Below are 19469 nucleotides of genomic sequence, written 5' to 3'. Positions count from 1 at the left end.
GACGTCTGCGAAATGAGTTTTTGGAGTGAAATTTGAGTGAAATTTGTGTTGCGGATCCGCAAATTGCGGACTGCAAAAACCACTATGGTCATGTAAGACCAGCCGAATAGGTGTAGGTTTCATTGATAGGAAAAGATAAGAAAAATATGCAGAGCTCAGATGCATCCTCTCACAATGAGGCCTCCGATGTAAGAATATGTTCCCTTACTATCTAGTCAGATTGCAGTTGTTACTTATCCAGTATAGAATAGAGAATAAAATCTGTAATCTGATTGGTTGCCAGGCATAACATCCCCACTTTACTAGTGGGCAGCCACGTCTTCTTATTTGAATCAGTGATATCCTGAGAATATGCGTCTTGGGATATATGAGGGAAAAGAAAACACAGTTAGAATTGATTTCAGGTTTTTACTATGTGGTCAGTATTGAGTCCCACATAAAACAGAGGCTGCTAGGACTAGAAGAAGCTATAGCGAGGGCTGATTTTATGGGCCGGCTGTAAGAATTTTATGGAGGAGCTCAGGGAACAATTATTAATATAATGGCAATGATTTCACTTGTTCATTAAGATGCTAGAGTTAATGTATGGACAGATAATAGCGATGGAGGATTGTATGCAGATGGAGGAGAATGCAAATAGGCGCACAGTAACTACAGATCAGAATAGAGCAGCTTGAGATTTTCCATATAAGTTGGTGCCTAGAGTCCTCAGGTGGAAGGTCATGGGTAAAGATAGACTGGTCCACCAGGAAAGCAGAGGCGGTGTCCGGCAGAAGTTCCTTTTGCCCATTAGAGCCAATAAGACAGGGCTCCTGTGCAAGGACATGATATGGACCCTTGCTCTAAAAAGCTTATAACAAAGAACACTCTTACGTCTCTCTAACAATGTGTTTGTAAGTTATGGCATACATTAGTTCTGTCCTTTACACACCATCTAAAAGACAGTAAGAAACTACTTTTAAGAGGTCAGTACTATAAATATATATAAACAGAGACGTAACTTGAAGCTCTTGGGTTGCAATGCAAAATCTTTAACGGGGCCCATACCTACAGTGAACCTGGAACATCCCTGCCTGTTTGGACCTCTGCGCCATCCTCGAGCTGCATGCTATGGCGGAGGAAGCATGTCCATATATAATCCCCTGCTCCTGTTATTTTTGCCCAGCTGAGTATTTGTTGCAGTGTCTCAGCTCAGCCAGTGTTCTTTGTCTTCTGGCTACTATTGAGATAACTTTTGTGTGCTGGTGTTTGACAGCCAACCAAGCGTGGGGCGGGTTCTGGACATCCTTAAACTGGTCATCAGTCCACACATGTTTGCTGGCTATTGTGACTCTGTCCTTGCTAAGTGTTTCTCCTTGAACTTTATTGTATTTACTGGCCTCTGCTTTTTGGCTTTTGACTACTCTTTTGGATTGCCATTTGGTACCGCTTTGTCTCTCTCTTTTCTTGCTGACTTCTCTTCTGTGTTGTGTTGTCTTGTCCGCATTTTGTGTTTACACTTATCTAGACTGTTGCCCAGTTGTTCCTGACATTAGGCAAGTCAGTAGGAACAGGGGATGGGTGGAGTTTAGGGCTCACTGTCTCTGTCTTTCCCTTCCTTCCAGGTTTAAGCATTGGAGAATTGTTCAACTGGCAATTTCCTAACAGAAACATTTAGAATTATGTGGTAGAGGGACCTTTGGAGCCCCCTCAAGGTTCAAGACCTGGTAGTTCATGTTAAAAAATAAGTCAGAACATTCCTTTAAAATGGCCATTAAGATGGGAGACAAGTGCTGTATAAGTCCGGCATCATGAGTGTTGTCGTAACCCTCTGTACTCTGTTTGACTATGGCCCTGTCATGAATGCTGAGTTAAACTATTTGTTAAAAATGGTTGTCTGGGATTTTAAAACACACCATGATATGTTTTTTCCAAAACAATGATCGCTCTCTTTCCATGGGCAGTGTCTTGCATTCCTAGGTATGGTGCAGCCAGGTCTCCCTGGTTCTGCTGACCTGGTTGTTAAAAATGCTACTGGTTCGCAGTAGAGGCACCCCTACCTGGTCCTGAGCCCTGGGTAAAGCAGGAAGGTAAAGGTCCTGTCCTATATATAAGAGAAACGTACATGTACAAGACAGGGGACATTCTAGGTGATAGGGGAAACTGTCAGAGGCTCAAAGAGGGATTCGCTTTGTATTAAAGTGGTTGTATGTCTTCGTGTGCTATCCCTCTCCTCCCATTCCCACAGAAACTGTTCTTAAGATTTGGTTTGCACCCCTTCTTGTATTGCATAATATACCTATTCCATTAACGCATTTCAGCTGCAATAACAGACCTACCCTATGGATAACAGTGGCGCAGTTTCTGAAAAAAATAACCTTTTAACTCCTGATGGACACATCATTCAACCTTTTTTATCTAAAGAGCATATTCTCTATAGAATGACAGCCTCTACTGAAGTACAATCACTGTACATTTTAAGAAGTTATCACGTACTGTACAATATTAGTGTGAGCTGAAATTATTATTTCAGCCACTAGGTGGAGTATTGATTACAATGTTCTCTGCAGTTCTGGGCACAGTAAGTGTGATGGCTATACAGAGAAAATGTAAATTATACCACTGTATCCGCTGCTGTGTTAAAGATCTGCTTTAAAGACCTTTACAGGGTTATGAAATGGTTAACCCAAGCAATAATATAATATCAGAATTATTACTATCTTTTCACATTGATTTGTTATTTCAGTTTTTTCACTTAGTAAATATTTAGTTGCATTTTACTGCCCCCGTCTGACCCATCCTCATATATGGAAATGTTTGGACTGGTAGTAATGGTCATATGGATCCTTATTTTAAAGACAACAAATCCCACCTACCTGCATCAGACCAATGAGTTTTACCTGCAACATCATACTGCATAGGAGCTGCCACCCTGTGAGCTGCACAGCGGCACTGCACCCTGTAAAACTGCACCGTCCGCTTTTACCCTGAGGTTTAGGTATCATAGCTGTTTAGCAGTTTTATTTAGATATTGATCCAGATTTACTAATAGTTAGACATAGTTACTTTAGACAGACAACCCGAATATTCACCAGACTTATCCCAGTGGTAGATGATGCTGGTGTCTGGGAATTGCTAGTTTTGCAATTCCCTAGTGCTGCTGCTGAAACCAGGAAGAAGGGAGAAACAGAGATAGTGAGTCCTAAACTTGACCCAGCCCCTTTCCTTGCCTACTTACCTCACTGTCCTAATGACAGGAGCAACTTGGTGATGGTCCCTTCTTTGAATTAGCGTCACACAGAACAAGACAAACAACACAGAAGAGGAGTCAACAAGCCAAAGGTTAAAGCCAGAGATACAAAGCAGTACAAAATTGTAATTCAAAAGAGTAGTCACAAGGGAAGCCAAAAGTCAGAGGTCAGTAATACAATAGTAGCAGAAAGAGGAGCTTAGCAGGGACAAAGTCACAATAGGCAGAAAACCTGTGAGGGCTGACGACCTGTATATAGGAATCCCAGGACCTCTGTGCCAGATTTGATTGGTAGATAGGCTGTCAATCACACAGGCATGGCTAAGATGAACTATTTGATGAACAGAGAGAATTGAGGTGCAGGAGATAGGTGTGGTGAAAATCCAATTACAGAGGAGAGGAAATAGAGCAGTGTTCACACAGGGCAACAAAAAACTCTAAGCAAAGAATCAAACTGACCACGGCTCCTGTGCTGCAGTGTGAAAGTGGAGGGTGGTGTAGAGACCCGAACAGGCAAAGATGTTACAGCTGGATGATACATCTGGCAGAGCTTTACATTGTCTAGTCTAAGTTTACACAACCTTTACTTGGCTTACTTTGAGCCAAATTTTTACAATACAATCTTGGTGCACGTTTGGCACAGTTTGGTGCACCTGAGCAACACTACTTTTTATTGAGAATGCACACCTATATGTCTAGTCAGCCCAACTGACTACACCAAGGATGTGCCACATTGCACCCAAAATGTGCCATGTTTACTTCACTTTCTACTTGTAATTCGGGGTCATTGTATATTTCTGTTATTAGGTTATTTTACTGTTATCGCAGCACTGGACAATACTTTATTGCTGTATGGTGAGATTTTCTTTTTATTGTGTGCACTGCTATAGTAAAGTATGGTATTTATTCTATGTGGCAACTCTGTATAGCATTGTTATTTAGGCAATTACAGTAGATAAAGGTGCATTTTTTGTTACTTTTGCTTGAGTATCATATTGTATCTTATACTGTATATTGTTAATAAAGCTCTGTTTAGTAAAGCTATTAATACATTGTATGTAGTGTACACTGAATTACTACTGGTGTATAAACTGCATGTACAATGTATTACTATATAACTGTATGTTCACTGTATTACTATATAACTGTACGTACACTGTATTACTATATAACTGTATGTACTTCTGAATTACTATATAACTATATGCACAATAACTGTATGCACTTCTGTATTACTATATAATTGTACATACACTGTATTACTATATAACTATATGCACAATGTATTACTATATAACTATATGCACAATATATTACTATATAACTGTACATACACTGTATTACTATATAACTATATGTACAATGTATTACTATATAACTATATGCACAATGTATTACTATATAACTATATGCACAATGTATTACTATATAACTGTGTGTTCACTGTATTACTATATAACTGTATGTACTTCTGTATTACTATATAACTGTATGTACACCGTATTACTATATAACTGTATGTACAATGTATTACTATATAACTGTACGTACACCGTATTACTATATAACTATATGCACAATGTATTACTATATAACTGTGTGTTCACTGTATTACTATATAACTGTATGTACTTCTGTATTACTATATAACTGTATGTACTTCTGTATTACTATATAACTGTATGTACACTGTATTACTATATAACTGTATGTACTTCTGTATTACTATATAACTGTATGTACACCGTATTACTATATAACTGTATGTACAATGTATTACTATATAACTGTACGTACACCGTATTACTATATAACTATATGCACAATGTATTACTATATAACTGTATGTACACTGTATTACTATATAACTGTATGTACACTGTATTAGCGCACTATCCAGTGTAAGGCTGGACCACATTACCAGTTGTCCTCACAGTACATTTAACCCTGTATTAGCCATTACTCTTCACAAGGATCCTCCATATCTCATGCTCTCTTCATCTCCACATACCCACATTGTTGTGGCATTAATCATCTTGGTAAATCTCGCTTTCGTTAATTCCATCTTTGCTCTGTTGAACTTTTAATTGTTACCCTCCCCCGTTGGCGCTAGGGATCTCGTCTAAACTAACATTCATTCATTTATTTCCCAAAGCCATAAATTAATTACTAAGACAAGACTGAATGCAATGTCAAACACATGCCAGGCATTTCGGGCAGTTCGGCCCCTTACATGCCATAGAGAATGATCTCCATCAATATGCTTGAAAGGCCTTGTGCAAATCCAGATAATTCTCGTCCTTCGAGCTCGTCTGTGTGTGTCTGAATTATTCAGGTATATAAAGGGCAGAGTAAGTCAATTGAACCAGGATTTCATGGATTTGGAGTTACTTTTAAGATCACACCAGGAGACATGAAGTGGTTGGATGGTAAAATATCATTATTGACTTTATGTGAAATAGTAACTAATATCTTTTCTTTAGAATTCCAAGAAACATTTGGTATGATTGCTGCTTTTTTTCTTGCAGAATTTACTGTGGTTTTTTTTAGCCAAAACCAGGAAAGGATAGAGCAGAAAGGAGAAGTATAAGAACAGAACTTCCTATATATTTCCCATTCCTTTTGTAGCCACCAAAATTACCACTGTGTATATGGGCTCATAGTAAAGCGTGTGTACTTTGTTCCACAATTGTGGATCTGCAGTTGCGGATCAAAAGTACAGTCATTTGAAGGAGGCCTAATGCTATTGTTCATCCTAATCCTCCTGTTTCATGAATAGAATGCCAGAACAGCAATTACTGTTGACAGTTAAACAAATGGATCAGTCTGGTTAAGGGTGGTTGTAAGGTATTAATAATTTATACTGGATTACTGAATGCCAACCAGTGAGCAGCGGCATATCATCTATAGTGAATGGGGATATACTGTGTCTTTATTGACTCTAGCAAGCAGCATGTTCGGGCTCCGTGTGTTTTCCTTTTTATTAAGCGGAGTAATTTTAAGTTGCATTGTGATCACAAAGAGCTCATATATTCCAATGGAGCAACATCACTTTATTTCCTTCAACTAATTTATCTGAGAAAAGTAAGACAGCAGGAGGGGAGGCTCGGGCCAGCGGGTCTATCGCAGCAATTTAATTACTTTTCCACTGTCTTTTTTTACAGAAGAGACATAATAAGGGCCAGAGCTCCTTATTTACCATCTTACACTGGGATTTACACATTTACATGTGTACATGACATACACACAAAGACACACACACATATATATATATATATATATATATATATATATATATATATATATAAGCACATAAACTACATACAAATGCATACATACTGATAAAGACATATATATATATATATATATATATATATATATATATATATATATACAAATGTTACACTAGAATTTATACATTTACACAGTACCATATGTACATGGTATGCACACAAATTCACAAAGAGAAACACATTTTGTGCATATGCTTATATATACGTCAGTGCTTATAGATGCATAAACACATACATATAATTAGAGGTGTAACTACCAGGGTAACTGCGGTGGTGGCAGCCACAGGGCCCGGGACATTAGGGGGCACGGTGGGCCCCTGATGTGTTTTTTTTTTTTTTTAAATAGGTTGTTACCTGCTGGAGGCGGCGATGTAAGGCCCACAAACCCCACAAACACTGCTATCTTTACACTCAGGGGTCTTTTCAGACCCCCGAGTATAATGATGAAATGGCTAGGAGAGGTGAGGGAACATAAAAAACACTCTTACTTACCTCTCCTGGGCTCTGGAAGGCTTCTGGCCTACTTGACGCCCCGTCCATCATTGAAGATGGCCGACATCAACGGGGAGTGTGTGAACCCAAGAGAGATAAGTAACAGTGTTTTTTTATGTTTGTGTCCTTCCCTGGGTCTCCGATTGTTATACTTTGGGGGTCTGAAAAGACCCCAGAGAATAATAATTGGTTATTGGTGGTCCACAATGGGGCATAATACTGTGTGCATAATACTGTGGGGCATAATGGAGCATAATACTGTCCGCAGAGACCACTATGGGGCATAATACTGTGCGCAGGGGCCACTATGGGGAATAATACTGTGTGCAGGGGCCACTATGGGGAATAATACTGTGTGCAGGGGCCACTATGGGACATAATACTGTGTGCAGGGGCCATTATGGGGAATAATACTGTGTGCAGGGGCCACTATGGGACATAATACTGTGTGCAGGGGCCACTATGGGGAATAATACTGTGTGCAGGGGCCACTATGGGACATAATACTGTGTGCAGGGGCCACTATGGGGAATAATGCTGTGTGCAGGGGCCACTATGGGGAATAATACTGTGTGCAGGAATATGAGGGGGAGGTGTCGGTCGGTTGGGGTCTTTGAGGGGCAAAAGTTGGTCAGGGGGAGGGTCTCATGTCAAAAGTTCGCCTTGGGGCCCCGTCATTCCTAGTTATGCCACTGTATATAATACATAATATATAACACAGATACACCTAAACACACCCATTCTACAAGTACATGAACTATGCTGCCTCTTTGTCATATAAAAATTCTGTATTTTAAAGGGAACGTGTGAAATATTCCCCAATGTGCAGGCAGAATTTCATGGAGCCGACAAAGCTGAGAAGATTGATAAATAATGTTATGGGTAAAGATTCAATATAACCTGTCATTTATCCTTCGGAATCTCTGCCCTTTCTGTTTTAATGTTTTTTCCTAGTTTTGTTGTAAGCCGGATGATACATATTCGTATGAGTAACTTTCAATAGGAATGTATTACATAACAAGTATATTCATTTCTTTATAAGTAAGTCATTTTCCTGAGCTATTCTTTTGTCTCCTTTCATGTCTTTACAGGAGAGAATAGTGCTCATAAGGCTCTAATATGGTTTCTCAGTCAATTCAGTGAAACATAAACAAGACATCAATAGGAGCTGAGCTGCAGCAATGCCACTGGGCTACTATACAGTATACAGAGTTATTTGCATATGTACGAAACCGTGCTCAGTACAGTACAGTAAGCCTATAATAGAAGCCTAGGCAAGTATATTGAATCAAAGATTAGAGCCCCAGGGGTTCAAGACCCTTAGGGGGTGTAAAAATAAAAGTATATATATATATATATATATATATATATATATATATATATATATATATATAGTGTAAGACATAAACTTTTGCCTTTCCTGTATCTGAAAATGCCTGGTCTGCAAACTTATATACGGTGTATGCATAATAATAAAAGCACCGTAAAGCCATTTTTCCCGTTTCGCCTCCCATAAAAATTTGGCTAAAAAGTCATCAAAATAATAAACATTCTCAAAAATAGTATGAATAAAAAGTACATCTTGGCTAAAAAAAAAAGCCACCTTATGCAGTCCCATACACAGAAATATAAAAAAGTTACTGGTGTCACAAGATTTTTTTTTTTAAAGTTTAGACTTTTTTTAAGGGTTATAGCATAAAATTACATAAATTTGGTATTGCCGTAATCCTACCAACCCACATAATACAGGTGGCAGGTTATTTTGGCTTTACAGTGAAGGTCATAAAACGAAACCCGTAAAAAAGTTGCACAACCACAGCTTTTCTCTACTCCATTCAGATTTTTTTCCAGTCCCAGTACAACATATGAAATATTTAATAGTTGAATTACAAAATACAGTTTTTTTTTTATATGTAGATTGTGAGCCCCACATAGAGCTCACAATGTACATTTTTTCCCTATCAGTATGTCTTTGGGATGGAGATCCATGCAAACACGGGGAGAGCATACAAACTCCTTGCAGATGGTTTTTTGCCCTTGGTGGGATTTGAACACCAGGACTCCAGCGCTGCAAGGCTGCAGTGCTAACCACTCAGCCACCGTGTGGCCCCCTACAAACTACAATTTGTCCTGCAAACATTAAACCCTCAAACAGCTCTGTGAATTGAAACCCAAATCAAAAATGACTAGGGGCCGCTATGAGACATTATACTGTGTGGAGGAAACACTATGGGGTATTATACTGTCTGGAGGTCACTTTGGGACATTATAATGTATGTAAAAGGGACATTATTTTGGAATGGGGGTGTTATGCTGTGAGGGGATAGGAGGGCCCAAGTCAAAAGTTAGCTATGGGGCTCAGTCTTTGCTAGTTACGGCCCTGGCACCAGGGAACAAGACGCCTCCAACCCAGTGTAGGAGATGTAATGAAATGATGAAATCTCTCACTTACTGAGGACACAAACACGGCGCAGGACAGGAAATTATGGTGTAAAATGTAAATTGGCGTACTTTTAGAAGTTTACACCATTTTAAACTTTGTATGCTTTGTACATGAAAATCTGTGACATATTCATTCTTTTCTGTTTCATGAATGTGTTGTAAATTTAGGCATTTTAAAGCCCATTCTGGTAACGCCAGTCATAATTTTCTGTTCTTTCTGGCGCACGTTCTTTTTATAAATAAGTTGTTAACTATGTGCACCATAATTTATGACGTGCATGTATGCAGAAAAGTGTTAGAATTATACTAATAATTGTGCCTCATTTCCTTATAGATAGAAACATAAGCATGCACGAAAACATACAAATACACACACATACTAGAGGCAGAACCATGAGTGCTACAATAATACATATAGCCTTTAAATTCATGTCACAAGCAAAGCTCACTCTTGTCTATAGTAATGGTTGCTGTAGCTATAGGGGCTTCAAATTTAGCAGCAGGAACCAAATGCTGAGGTAAGGGACACATCTCGAAATCATTGAATCTGGTATTTCATTCTGTCCCATTGCTATTAGCTGTATAAAATCCAGCACCTAGCCATGTAGTCTGATCTTAAGCTAAGACCCCACATAGTGGCCCACAGCAAAAAAGTGCAGTGGGAAAAACCGTAACGAAAACCACCAGCGTTTCTATAGATATAATTGATATGCTGCAATTTCCAAAACCAACTGTGTGCGGCATTATTGATAAGTAGAAGACCAAATAAAATTACTGAGCAGGGTTAGTGCATAAAAGGTAATATTCCCAAATTTAGCAACCAATAGACAGATGTCTTTACTGATATCTAAAAGAAGGACAATTTCAATACAATGCTGTCCATATATGGTAGAAATGGATTTTAGTATGGCTAAATTAATAGCCCATACTCCTTTGTGGACCCATTCTTCCAATTAAGTATTTAGTCAATGTAATAGCTGATAGTAGTTGCTAACGGAGGTCCTATAAAAGAATAAATCCCTAGGTCCCCATTCACATGTAGGTCCTATAAAAGAATAAATCCCTAGGTCCCCATTCACATGTAACATGGTTACATGTGAAGGGGGACCTAGGGATTTATTCTTTTATAGGACCTCCGTTAGCAACTACTATCAGCTATTACATTGACTAAATACTTAATTGGAGGAATGGGTCCACAAAGGAGTATGGGCTATTAATTTAGCCATACTAAAATCCATTTCTACCATATATGGACAGCATTGTATTGAAATTGTCCTTCTTTTAGATATCAGTAAAGATATCTGTCTATTGGTTGCTAAATTTGGGAATATATTATTTCTTCCAGTTTAGTAAAATATATACCCTATCACCTTTGATACAAGGGGTTAGATACAATTTGAATTATTGAAGATTACTCTTATTTTTCTGGGTGAACAAGCGGGAAAAATAAATAAGACAACAATTTTCACCTCTTAGGATTAATACCCAGTAATTCTAACTCAATAGGGTGTAGGGTATGTAGTGAGTTCATTATTTTATTTTTTGATACCCGGGGTTAATATTTTAATAATATATTAATAAAAGTTACATTTTATGCCTTTTTTGGAGAACACAGTTTGATAATTGGTTGATTCAAGTGGAAGTTTTGTTAGTGCATAAAAGTCACAAGACTGATGTTTGTTGATCGTTTCATCCCCGGCATGAGATGCACCCACTTTGTTAAGCGGCTTTGGCCTGTTAATAATTCTGGTACATTCAAGGATATCCCGAGTGCCAAAATTGAAAACTACACCAGTCAGGGACTGGCATTGATTTAAGATACCACTCACCCCAGTTTTGTGCCATAAGTTTCTATTAAATCTGTTGGGTCAAGACATCTATTGGGCCAAAACATCCACATAATTACTTTGTGCCAAAAAATGCACCAGTTTGATAAATCCTCCCCATGACTGTAGAATTCTAAACGTCCTCTAGCAGGCATTAGCTATAGAGGAAGCTTCATGGCATGGGTTTACATGGCTAAACAGCAGCATGTAAGCCTTATATCACCATGCACGCTGCCAAGTGTTGGATGGAGGGGTATATAATATGTTTCCACTTGACTCTGGAGCAGTGAAAACATTTTCTGGGGTAATAAATCCTTTATCTGTCTTGTAGATGAACAAATGACTACATTGTGCCAACTGTAAAGTGTGGTGGAGGAGGATAATGCTTCAGGGTCTTTTCCAAGGTGTTGACCTAGACCCCTTAGTTAATTGAAGAATAATTTTAATACTTCAGCACATCAAGACATCTTGGACTATTTTAGGCTTCCACATTTGTGGGATCATTTTAGGGGAGGGCCCTTTTATGTTCCAGCATGACTGTCCCAATGCACAATGCAAAGTCCATGACAGCATGGGTTGGTGAGTTTGATGTAGAAGAATGTAACTGATCATCACAGAGCCCTGACCTAAACCCCATCCAACAATTTTGCGATGGATCAGAACCAAGATTGAGAGGCAGAACCTCTCATCCAACATGAATGTCTGATCAATGATCACACAAATGTTGTTCTGGATGAATATCCGACTGACATGCTGTTAGGGAATAGCCAGATGATAATTCCCCATAAGCTGCTGGCGAACCCTGGAGGAAGGGGCACAAGGAACAGTGAGCCCTAAGCTGAAGCCCCCAACTGACCCTTCCTATTGCCAGGCCCTAACCTACATAATAGGCGGCAACCACGAAGACAGTCCTTTCCTGTATAAGTGATACACAAAATGCAGACAAGACGAACAACAACAAAGGGAGGTCAGCTAGCCAGGGTTCGGTAACAGTCGAGTGATGCAGTGCCAAATCAGAGTCCAAAAGAATGGTCAGTAGGGAAGCCAGAGGTCAAGGATTAGAATACAAGTAAATAAACAGCAAGGGAAACCAGCAAGCAAGAGGCAACAAGGGCAGAAGACGGGTGTGGTGCAAATACAATTACAGAACTAGAGCCGTGTTCACACAGTGCAACTAAAAACTTCAAGCAAATTATCAAACTGCACCCGCCTCCTGCACCGCAGCATGTGAGCAGAGGGTGGCGCAGAGACCCAAACAGGCAGAGATGTTACACATGCTCTGATATTGTAACATCCTACCTATTCGGACTTCTGAACCATCCTCTGGCTGCACGCTACAGTGCAGGAGGCGTGTCCATATACAATCCTCTGTTCCTGTTTTTGCACAGCTGAGAATTCATTGCAGTGTGTTAACTCAGCCAGTGCTATTTTTCCTCTGGTTACTATAGAGTTAACGTTTGTGTGCTGGCAATTGACAGCCTATCTGCCAATCAAGTCTGTGGTGGGTTCTGAACTTCCTTAAACTGGTCATCAGTCCACACATGGTTTCTGGCTATTGTGACTCTGTCCTTGTTGAGTGTTTGTCCTTGCTCTTTATTGTATTTACTGACCTCTACTTTTTGGCTTTTGACTACTCTTTTGGATTGTGATTTGGTGCTGCTTTGTTTTGCTGGCTTTGAGCCTTGGCTTGCTGACTCCTCTTCTGTGTAGTGTTGTCTTGTCCATGTTTTGTGTTTACATTTATCTAGAGAAGGGACTGTCACTTAGTTGCCTCTGTCATTAGGAGAGTTGAGGCAAGTAGGCAGGTATAGGAGTTTGGTCGAGTTTAGGACTCACTGTCTCTGTCTTTCCATTCCTCTCAGGTTTTAGCAGTAGCTATTGGGGAATTGCTCAACTAGCATTTTCCTAACAGGTGTCGTATAAAAGTCTATCCAGAAGAGTGGAAGCTGTTTTATCTGCATGTTAATAGCTATGTATTTATAATGGAATATCATATAAGAAAATGGAATGCTGCTGGCATACAGGACTAGCCCACCCACATTATTGCCACCACATAAGGAGCCACTTGGTCATTAAGTACTGATATGGTTAGGAAATAGCTGAAACAGGTAAGGAGTGTCATGGAGTTGGTGGAATATTTAGCTGGCTGCATGGAGAAGGGACAACAGTCTAATTCTGAACATGTCCAAAACCAAGCAAAATGCTTTTGGATTTTGTTAAGATCTGGATGGTCAACACCTGAATTGAGGTGCAGTAGGTTAAGAGAACACGGTCCTATAAATACCTAGGGATTTATTTGGACGACAAGCTTGACTAGAGGCTTAATGCTGACAAAGCATACAAGACGGGTACTAGCTGGTTGTTTTTCCTATGGCAACTGTGGTCCTTCAAGGTCCACAAAGAGCTACTAGTTACCTTCTACTAACGAGTGATTATGAAGATAATCTTGTTTCCCTTAGTCCTAACAGCGGCACAATGTGGGGTATTTCTGCCCCTGTGTGCTGGTAGGACAGGCGGATATTTAATTAGCCAATCAAATGCGTGGCAGGCCCTATAAGAGGGCACAAGAACCTCCCCTCTGCGTGTAAATACAAAAGTACCTCCATTACATTTATATACAGTTTTATACATAAGATATGATTCCCAGGGTGGGAAATCTTGTGCCGCTGTTAGGACTAAGGGAAACAAGATTATCTTCATAATCACTCGTTCCCTGTCGTCCTCAACAGCGGCACAATGTGGGGATATAGCAAGCAGGTCCCCAAGATGGGTGGGACAAACCCATGACCGAACTTAAACTGGTCTGGGCAAAGGCAGTGGAATCTGCCACTTGGTCCTTCAGGCGGTAATGCCGAATGAAGGTGGATTCAGATGCCCAAGAGGCAGCTGCATATATTTGGTCCACAGACAAAGCACTTCTTTCTGCCCGTGAAGTGGACACTGCCCTGGTTGAATGGGCATGAAGGAAAGATGGAGCCGACAGCCCTTGGGCGGTATAGGCGACTCTAATAGTCTCGGTAACCCACCGGGATATTGTAGCTTTGGCGGCTTTGGCGCCCTTGTTTTTCCCCGTGTAGCTGACCAACAGGTTTTCAGTCCACCTAAAGGGGCGAGTGCGCTGCAAGTAGATATGCAGGCATCTAACCACATCCAGCTTGTGCCATCTTTCTTCTTCAGCAGAAGAAGGGAACGGAAAAAATACTGGAAGGGAAATCAGTTGGTTCCTGTTTACAGCAGATGGCACCTTGGGACGAAACCCAGGGAGGAACCTAAGCTGTACATGGTCAGAGAAAAAGGTGGTATATGGCTCCTCAGCGGACAAAGCTTGTAGTTCACTAACGCGTTTGGCAGGTGTGACTGCCAATAGCAGTGCCATTTTGCCGGTTAGCGACTTGAGGGAGACCTCTTCCAGAGGTTCAAATGGCTGGCCACATAGGGCGTTCAGGACCGGAATAAGGTCCCATTGGTGGACAGGGGTGTTTACCACCGGTCTCAGCCTAGTTGCCCCTTTAATAAAGGTGCTCACTAAAGGATCCTGAGACAAACGCCTCCCCAGATAGGCGGACAGGGCCGCTACGTGTACCTTGAGTGTGGCCGCAGCAAGACCTCTGTCTAGTCCGTCTTGAAGGAAGTCCAGGATCGCCTCCGTAGGGGGATCGGTGGAGTCCACTTGATGCTGCAGACACCAGGCATTAAAGATGTTACCTATTCGACGGTAGTTCCTGTTAGTCGAATCTGCTCTGGCGCTGGATAGGGTCTTCAAGACGGCTTGTGACAGTCCTCTATTTCTCAATAGGGACTGGTCAACCTCCAGGCTGTCAGGTTGAGTCTCCTCAGATCCTGGCATCTCAGCTCTCCTTGGGTTACCAGGTCTGGGAGTGGGGGAAGCCTCCAATATATGCCCTGACTCATTTGTATGAGCTGAGCAAACCAAGCCCTTTTTGGCCAGAACGGGATTATGGCTATTCCCGAGGCTTGGTCCTGTCTTATTTTTATCAATACCTTTGGTATGATTGGAATTGGAGGGAATATGTAAAACAGCCTGAACCTCCATGGGATGGACAGGGCATCCACCGCCAAGGGATTGTCCTCCTGGTACAGAGAGCAGAAGGTCCCCACCTTGGCGTTGAGTCGGGTAGCCAAAAGATCGACCTCCGGGAGACCCCATCTCTGGACGATCTGTTGAAATACGTCTGGATTGAGAGACCATTCTCCTGATACGGTAATACCCTGACTCAGCTGATCCGCTACTATGTTCAGGGAGCCCTTTATGTGAACAGCGGATAACTGGACCAGATTCTTCTCCGCCTAGGCAAATATGAGATTCGTCTCTCTCAGCAAGGTTGGTGACCTGGTGCCCCCTTGTTTGTTTATATAGACTACCACCGTCATATTGTCTGACCGGTTTTTGACAGACTTGCCTTTCAATTCTGGGGCAAAGTGTACTAGGGCCAGGTACACTGCTCTGAGTTCCTTGAGATTGGATGACCCCAGCTCCGGACATCTCCATCGTCCTTGTACAGTTTTGTCTTGACAATGGGCTCCCCATCCCCACTGGGATGCATCTGTTGTCAACAGGGTCCACACTGTCGGGACCGTGGACCTTCCGTCTTTCAGGTGTATCCACCATCTGAGGGAAAGACGGGTAGCGGGAGAAAGGCAGATCTTCTTGTGCAATCCCCGTGGAGACCTGTTCCAGGTTCTCAACACTTCCATCTGCAGGGGACGCAAATGCCATAAAGTCCAAGGCACCGCCCTGGCCGAGGATGACATCAGGCCCAGGACTCTCATGGCGGTCCGGATGGTTACCTGCCGAGTGCGCAATAGGAATCGTGCACTGGCTTGGATTCTTTCCTTCCTTGGACTGGAGAGGAAGATCTGCATCGCTTCTGAATCCACTATAAATCCGAGGAATTTTCTACAGGTGGATGGAACGATTTCGGACTTCTCCCAATTGATAATCCTAACTCCTGTAGGAAGTTGATGGCAAGGTTGAGCTGCTGGAGGAGGGCAGCAGGAGACTGAGCTTTCAGTAGCCAGTCGTCTAGATAAGGGACGATGAAAAGACCCTGAAGTCTGAGGGCCGCGGCGACCGGAGAAATCACCTTGGTGAATACCAGTGGGACGGATGTGATGCCGAATGGCAGAGCTGTGAATTGATAGTGCTCCCTGTGGCCGGCCATAGCGACGGCAATCCTGAGGAACTTCCTGTGGAAATGAGCAATGGGGACATGTAGATAGGCGTCCTTCAAATCGAGGGTAACCATCACCTCTCCTGGCTGAAGAAACACAGCCACGGAATCCACGGTTTCCATTCGAAATGACCTCTTCCTGATAAACCGATTGAGGTACCTCAGATCTATTATCATCCTCCAGCCCCCGGTGAACTTGGGGACCAGAAAGACGGGGGAGTAGACTCCCAGACCGAGGTCTGAGGCTGGTACCTTCTCCAGGGCGCCCTTGGTAACATATTCGGCAACCAAGGCTTCTAGACTGGCCTGCTGAGAAGGTGGAAGAGTTTGGGTGGAAACGAACCGATCTGGAGGTGGAAGATGAAAGTCGATGTGATACCCGTGTTGTATGATCTTCAACACCCATGGGTCTTGGATATGGGTGAACCATGCTCTGGAAAAGGAGGAAAGACGTCCTCCCAGGAAGGGGGGCCACAGGGAGCTGCCCCACGTCAAAACTCAGGCTTCCTCTTGGTGTCCTCCTTGGAAGCGCCACGACCAGCTCCCCTAGGGCGATATCTAAAACGCCGTTGTTGGGAAGGGCGTCTATAATTAGAGGAAGAACCTCTGCCTCTAGAGGGAGCACGTCTGCCCCTGGATGCTTGAGGTAGGGACCTTCCCCTACCTTCAGCTAATCCCTCCATAATGGCGTCTAAGCTTTGGCCAGACACCCTTCCCGGCTCAAAGGGGAGAGCACAGAGTGCTGCTTTAGACGCAAAATCTGCCCGCCAAGGCTTTAGCCAAAGGGGTCTACGGGCCGCAGTAGACAACGCCATAGATTTGGCGGAGATTTTTAATTGATGGCAGGAGGATTCCGCCAAATAATCTGCAGCCCTATGAACTCTTTTCATAGCGGCCAGAATCTCATCTCTGTCTACGCCCAAGTCTATATCCCGCTCCAAGGCGGCTAAGCGGTTGCGCAAAAAGTCACCAACCATAGAGGAGGCTATGGCCACAGAGGCTTGCGCGGAGGAAGCTGAGTAGACCTTCTTCAGAACGGAGTCCGCCCTACGATCCAGAGGGTCCTGAAGATTTGAACCATCTTCCAAGGGCACCAGGGTTCTGCGGGACAGCTTTGCTACGGCCAAATCCACCTTCGGGGGAGGCCCCCAGGAATCCCACTGGGTAGTGTTAATAGGAAACAAACTCTTGAAGATCCTGGAAAGCGAATGTCCTTTCTCTGGCTGTTTCCACTGCTGCGCCATAAGGTCGGTCAGCGTGGCGTCCGCATGGAAGGCAATATGTCCCCCAGAGGCAGACGTGGAGGCTTCCCCGTCAACATCTCGGCCCACTGTAGACCGGATGGACTTCAGCAGCCTGCCCGTTTGTTCATAATGGAACGCAGTTCTGCTGGAATAACTGAGTCGTCCTCGGAGGAATCATCCTCTGCCACCCGCAGGTGTTACAAGGGGGGGGGGGGAGAGACGAGGAACGGAGCTCAGAGCATGGTCTCCTGGTGAGCTGAGACAAGGTGCAATGGATCCCTTGAGGGAATCATCCTGCAAAACAAAAAGGAGAGTACAAGCAAGGGAAAAACTATTTACCCAAGCGATGCCCAAACTCACCATCTCCTTGACCCATGCCATCATATCTCTGGGAGAGGGCTCCACAGGTGGAGGACCTCTGCACCCGCGACAACGGGCCCACTCATAGCCTGAAAATAGGCAAGTTATAGGACCAGTAGTACCCCGCAGGGCACAACCTTTCAAGCCGCTACCTACCATCAGGGAGCGGTGTGTCGCAATCGAAGCAGGAAAGATGTTTCCTCTTGGAAGAGGTTTTCCTCCTACCATCCCCAGGAGGGGTAGTAGAGGATGACATATCCTACAGAGAGAGATAATAGACCATGCAACACTGTCACCATGACATCATACCAGCTTTTAAAAAAAGGGTAAATCTTACCAGGTCCTGTAGACCGGACAGAGAGGTGACTTGGCGCCCAACGTGCGACTCGAACCCACGACCTTGAGATTAAGAGTCTCATGCTCTACCGACTGAGCTAGCCGGGCTGGCGCTGTGAACAGGATCTGAACCTGTGCGGGGAGACCCCATTGGATTTCGAGTCCAAAACCTTAACCACTCGGCCATCACAGCCGGTTCCCAATAAAGTTTGCAAACTGGAAAAGAGTTCAAGATCAATGAACACCACAATCGCACGCCTTCAGCAGATACTGCAGGAAGGTCTCTGACACCAGGCCAGCCAGCCTCTTAATTCTGGCCGGCTGGAAGTGGGCGGAGCCACAATCAAAGCAGGTGAGGCAACCTGCCCAGACAACTAACCCTGTAATCAGGGGTCTGCAAAGATATACATTCCCCCCCACCAAGAGGCCCTTAACACGGGCACTTACTCCCACATCTCCCCGTCTTTTCCGGCCTTTAATAAGGCCTGAATCTTCCCTGAGTGAGCGGCCGCCAGCGCCAGGCCGTTGCCATGGCGCTATGATACTTCCGGCGAAACCGGAAGTGCGCGCTTACAGCGGCCGGCGGGGAACAGGATACACAACAGTGTGGTTCCACCCGCCGGCAGTCCACACGGCCACCAGAGGCGGCATGCGGAGTCCCCGGACTCTCACCAAAATGTCAGGTAAGTCACAAGGAGCAGGGGAAGCGGAGGAGAGGGGGGGCAGGGGGGATAGAGGGGGGTAGCCACACATGGCTAACAAGCACCTTCTCCCCGCAGGGCACAGAAGGTGACAAGAAGAAAACAACCGCTCAGGAGGTGAGTGATCCTGCTGAGCTTCTCAAAGAGGACACAAGTCCTCCCACCTGTCCTCTGTCCACACAGGACAGAAAAAAACACGCAGAGGGGAGGTTCTTGTGCCCTCTTATAGGGCCTGCCACACATTTGATGGGCTAATTAAATATCCGCCTGTCCTACCAGCACACAGGGGCAGAAATACCCCACATTGTGCCGCTGTTGAGGACGACAGGGAATCAGTGATTGCGGATGCCTACA

General features: G+C 43.4%; 1 non-coding gene across 1 annotated transcript; it reads right to left on the bottom strand.

Moving 5' to 3' along the window:
* Window positions 1–18525: 18525 nt before the first annotated feature.
* TRNAS-CGA (transfer RNA serine (anticodon CGA)) lies at window positions 18526–18607 on the bottom strand. Its single transcript has one exon. It is a non-coding gene; the product is annotated as a tRNA-Ser (tRNA).
* Between the last annotated feature and the right edge of the window lie 862 nt (window positions 18608–19469).

The sequence above is a fragment of the Leptodactylus fuscus genome, chromosome 7 (assembly GCF_031893055.1).
Source record: "Leptodactylus fuscus isolate aLepFus1 chromosome 7, aLepFus1.hap2, whole genome shotgun sequence".
NCBI classification, from domain to species: Eukaryota; Metazoa; Chordata; class Amphibia; order Anura; family Leptodactylidae; genus Leptodactylus; species Leptodactylus fuscus.
Note: the sequence above shows the minus strand (reverse complement) of the source record. Positions and strands in the feature narration are given on the sequence as shown.